This window comes from Lactuca sativa, chromosome 5 (assembly GCF_002870075.4).
Source record: "Lactuca sativa cultivar Salinas chromosome 5, Lsat_Salinas_v11, whole genome shotgun sequence".
In the NCBI taxonomy this organism is placed as follows: Eukaryota; Viridiplantae; Streptophyta; class Magnoliopsida; order Asterales; family Asteraceae; genus Lactuca; species Lactuca sativa.
The window spans coordinates 329484610-329490571 of NC_056627.2; positions in this window are offsets into that span (position 1 = coordinate 329484610).

Consider the following 5962-nt stretch of genomic DNA (forward strand, 5'->3'; position numbering starts at 1 on the left):
GGAGTCTTACAAACTTTGAAAAGTTTCAGGAACTAATCAACAGTAAACCTATCATTTTTCACTAGCACACTGTAACGCCCGTAGATCCGGCTAGTCAATTTAGAGATAATAGGGGTTAAAAACGACTTTTTAAAAAAAGATTATTTAGAATAAATAATCTTAACCAAGTTGTAGAATACGTCTCGAGGGTTCCGTACATATAAAGAACGCTAAAATCCGACTTATAACGAAGAAGTTATGGCTCGTTGAAGTTTTACGGAAAAACCGGCACGACACCGGGAGACGTAAGTAGTGAATTTATGATGGAGGAATTTTTAGCCTTAGAAATATAAACAAAAGTTTTATTATACGTTAAACCAAGAACATACAAAAAAAGAACGCCCAAATCTGAGTTCGTATGAGGATGTTATGAATTTACTAAGATTTGGCTTAGCAGTGCACAACCCGAAACTCAAATTTTATATCGAGCGGTTTTTGGCCTATGCGACCTAAATGAGAATTGAATATCTCATTAATAGGAACTCAACGGTAAAAAGACAGACAAAAACAGAGTCCGTATGTAGAAGTTATGAATTTTACGCGGACATTTAACAGTATAATCTTTTTGTACTGTTAAATTTATGATCGGTCGAGAATTAGCCGACGGAGCCAAAATGAAAGTTGTAGATAGTATTTTTACCTACACGTGGATATAAAGAACGTCAAAAACAGAGTTTGTATGTGAAAGTTACGGATTTTAGAAGTCGGAAGTGTGTTGTGCGAAAATGGGTGATGTGGCACAATCTTGGTCATTGCTTTCTCCCCAAGTCTTGCCACCAGATGGTGACATGTGGCACCAAGTTCAGCCATATTTCACCCTATAAATAGAACCTCTCCCACCCTCATTTTTTTCACACCTTTCCCATTGTTTCTTCTCTTTACTCTCTCTAGAACCTCTTTCTAGCCCCGAAACCCCCCCGAAAAGCCTAGGGAACCTCCCTAGCACGAGGTGGAAGCCCCAGAGTGCTCGACGGCTCCGAGAAGAAGAGATTTTCTGCTCGGGAATGCTGCTCCAAGCAAAGCCCAATTTTCTATAAAACGCGCTGTAAGTGAGCTACGCCTACGCTATTTTTAATATAGCTTTTATTTAATTATAGTAACGTTATTAGGAACTTAAAATAAGTACTTGGGCTATTATCATAGGTTATATAAGTATTGTTTAACTCTTATATAATAGTAATAATAGCTAGACTATTAATTAGTCTCAGCGAATAATAGACTAAACTCTAGTGGTAATAATACTAGGTTTCATCGAAGAAAATTATTTTTAAGAAACGAAGCGTTGTCTGAGTTCGGAATCACCACCTTTTCAAGTGAGTGCATAGTTACTTTCATCATACACATAGATATGAAGTATTTAATATAAATTACGTGTTGTGAGTGCATGGTCCCTTTCATCATACACATAGATATGAAGTATTTTATATAAATTACATGCTATATGTGCATATTATCTGTATACTTGCTATCTATGCTGGATGAACGATTCTATACAAGTTTTATATGATTTTAACTGTATATGTATTTATATCTACATAATATGTTGGGAAAAACATGGGTAGATGAAATATGAGTTGGATGATGAGTTGAGAGGTGATATAGACCATGAGGTAAGGGTGAGAGGTGGACGATGTGAGAAGCCTTGTTCCCAAATGCTGGCCTTGTCATCTAACAGTGTATGGATGAAAACCATAGACTATTCTAGATAGTCTAGTGGAACACTAGCAGGCTCGCAACCTGTTGGTATTGTGAACGATGTGTTCATCGGTGTACTCTAAAAACCCATTGACGTGTATTGCGAGTGGGCTCTCGAAAACGATACTGTCAATAAACGAGATAACCCTGGCAGCCGCACCTAATGGACAATATCGGCAGATGCGCCTCATAGAGAATGTCACAATTCTGGTAGCTGCGCCTAAGCAATAGAACTAGCAGTTGTGCTTGACAGCTGTGTCATTGACAACGATAGACTGCATACCTATTCCTTAGGATAATCCTTAGGAATGAATGAATGAGGAATAACTGATTCTTAGGGTAGATCCTTAAGAGTAAAGAAGATAATGGAGATGGGTAATTGGGTTTTGAAGACTAAACATATTATATTATTGTAGGTTGAAAACCCTATGTACTCACCAGTTTTCCCAACCTGACCCACTCAGTTTATTTATATTACAGGTGTTGATATGAAGTCACATTACACTAAGAGATTAAGGAGATATAAATCACTAGTGATAATGAATGTAAGTTCTGTTGATGCTTATGTTTCTGTATTGACGATGACATCCCAAATGTTTTAAAATGAATAAAAATACCTTTCTTCGGAAATGCCTTGATAACGTATTTATCATGTTTTACTGGGAACAAATTCCACAACATTTTTATTAAAAAAGGTACTTTGATTTTATAAAGCATAAACAAAATCAGTCTTTTCTAGCTGTGAAAATGGGGATGTCACACACACGACTTGAGGTTTGTAACCTATCATGTTGACATATTCTTGTTTTTGTGCCCATTCCAGTTAAAGTTAACTATGCATGTGAATTCTATGAGTTCTCAACTATTTGAGTAGGGCAAAGCACCTTTATCAGTGAAAGTTCATTGATCAGTAAGGGTGATCTGGTGAATAACATCGAAGACATGGTAGACCCTTGTGCTTCCAAGTGGCAATAAATTAAGATTGAACAAGTTCAGTCCATATGAGGTTGAGTTTGTCAGAGACCTTATCTTATGGTAATGATTGGAAATGACAGATTCACATTGATAGGAACACATATACCATAAAATCTAAGTGGCATAAGGTTTCTCTGCAATTCATGAAAATGATTGTGAGGAAACGCCTTCACTAAGTAGGGTTGAGGAGATGGCAGTTGTGTTAATTGCGTTCTCAAATTCGATTATGATTACAACATCCCTCTTCATAGATCGAATTGTGAGATATGTCAAATAGTTTGAACATTCGGGACTTATTGTTGTAAGTTTTGAAATAGTTTAGACACATATAAGCTTTCTAAGAAAAGGTGTATGAGCTTATATAAAGGCTTATCGAAGCAACCCGTATAAGAAATCTGAACTTTGGTAAAAAAGTCAATAAACTATTGACTTCTAGAAGTCCAGCTAATTTTTGAGTACATGTCAAAGCTAGTGGGAGCATAAGTGTTATGCTGGTAAGAATATAATTATCATGATGGGAGCATGATTATTATGTGAAGTGTTGCAAGTTAGCAACACTAGTTATAGGAAACAAAGGTTACAAATTTGCAAAGTTGCAAAATTTGAAAAGTTGTTTCGCTATAATAAGGGAGAGAATACTTATACTTTATTTCGAATCTCAAAGTTTAGATTGAAGTATTAATCAAACTTAGTCAAGGATATATGAATACCATGTTGAAATATTTCAACATTGGAAATTCTATATATGAAAATATTATAGCAAAAGACTGGTCAAGTATCATGTCTTTATGTAAGATATTATGAATCGTGTCCTATATGCTTCAGATATAGGATCGATTGCATATCCTATAATATTCATGTGTTCTAATTTTCCAAATGCCTAGGGAATTAAGAGGGAAAAAGGACTAGAACCGGATATAACTAAAGTTATTAAACAAATGTCAAGGACGATCTAAGGTTCGCTAAGGATTGGTTGCTTGTAGTTGGAAGTATAGTAATGGATGGACCATATTGACATTATTACGAATAGATAGGATTCTATTTATAATGAGTTGTCGTATGGCATATATGGAAATGTTTCCCTAATGGGAGATGGATATTAAGAATCTATTTATGCAAGAAGGATGTTCAAAGGAATGTACTTTAAATTTGAGACTTCGCTTCCTTAGAATTGTCTTGTTATCAGTCTCCAAAGGAATACATTGTAATATCGTTGGCAAAGTCTCTGTGACTTTTGTTCCTTGACATTACAAAAGGATCATTGCATGACAGTGGCAAGAATTAGGTGTTCTTACACTAAGGATTTGGAATTGTGAAATGAGTATCATTGAAATGTTTTCAATTGATCTATTTTGTAACATCCAGAAATTTCAGGTAAGCTCTCAAGCCCTTATTCTTTTCCAAGATGTCGCATTTAGCCCTTAAAAGGAATAATGAAACAAATGAGTACGCTGCATGTACTCAAGCGCCTTATTTGGATGCAGACTCGATGGAGTACGCTGGGCGTACATTGGGCTACGCTGGGCGTAATCGGCCCAAACTCAAAACCCTAATTATTTGTTGTGCACTATAAATGGGATGCTATAGTCTTATCCTCAGCCTCCATTGTCACAGAGAGAAACCCTAAGAGAGTGTTCCTACGTCCTAAAGCTTGTGACTGTGTGATTTGAGCTATCTTGCTTTTGTGTGTGAGAGAAGAAAAAGGAGAAGTGCTTGTGGAGATCAAGGCTTGGAATCAGGACTTGGATCTGAGATTTACAGAGAAAGGAGTTTCATTTAGAGGTAAAAAGATCAAAACTTTCCCTTGATAATTGATTTGGTGTTCATGAGTCATTTCTAGGGTTTAAGTCCCAAAGGTGGAGACTTTATGAGCAAAAAGGGTTCCAAGGACCTAGATCTGTCCCATTTCAGTATTTTGAGGGTAGTTGATCCATAAAAATCCTATCTTGGTCGTTACTTTGGAGTCATGCTAGAAGTAGGAGCCCAAAAGTGTTGTTTATGGAATGGTTTGGGTGATGGTGACTCTTTCAACCATGCAGAGGCTTAAAGTCACCAACTTTATGCATTAAGAGACTTAGAAGTGGTCAGATCTATGATTTGGACGTATGGCTTAACCGATTAAGGCCAGAATGAAAAGAAGGAGAAAGATGCACGCTGGGCGTACTCCCAGTACGCGCGGCGTAAGGAGCTGCGTACCCCGATTCTGTGAAGCCACCAGGTACGCTCAGCGTACAGATCTGGTACGCGCCGCGTACCCCAGAAGGTTGACTTTTGCTGACTTTTAGGGTTTAAGTCAAATTTTGGACCTTTGGGCCATTGGAGGGGTAAAATGGTCTTTTACCCTCCTGAGAGATATTGGGAAGAGATTTATGCTGATTTTGAAAGTTGTACTGATTAGAGAAACCACCTTATATGATTAGGAGGAAGTTAGAGCAGGATTCCCAAGTTCGAGATTTATCGAGATATCCGAGGTGAGTCTACTCACTATACTGTACCCGGAAAGGTAGCTATGTGTGTGTAACGCCCGTAGATCAGAGCTAGTCAATTTAGAGACGATAAGCGTCAAAATGACTTTTGATAGAAGATTATTTAGGATGAATAATCCTAACTAAGTTGTAGTATATGTTACAAGGTTTCCTTGCATATAAAGAACGCCAAAATCCGAGTTATAACGAAGAAGTTATGACTTGTTGAAGTTTCGCGACAGAACCGGCACAACGCTAAATGACGTAAAAAGTGAATTTACGTTAGAGTGATATTTAGCCTTAGTGATCTAAACGAGAATCGAAGATCTCGTTGTTAGTAGCGAAACGACGAAAAGTTAGGCAAGAACGGACGTCAAACGAAGAAGTTATGAATTTATAACGAAAATTTCTGTCCTGGCCTATTAAAAATAAATAATAAAAATAAAAATCAAAATTAGCCAACGGAGTCTAAATGAAAGTCGTAGAGCGTAGTCTCACCTACGCGTGGATATAAAGAACGTCGAAAACGGAGTTCGTATGAAGAAGATATGAATTTTCGAAGTTGATTAAATAATTAATAATTAAATTTAATTATTAAATCCCGGTATTATCCGAAGACGAGTCATCGGACTCATCCGAAGTACGCCCCGCATACTAGTGTACCCCCCGCGTACAGCGAAGCATGACGACCTTCGCACTCGAGTTCTTCGGATGACGCATGCAATGACGTTTCGGACGCGTACGCCCCGCGTACTCCGAGGCTCCAGCCTCCTATAAATAGGATGCGA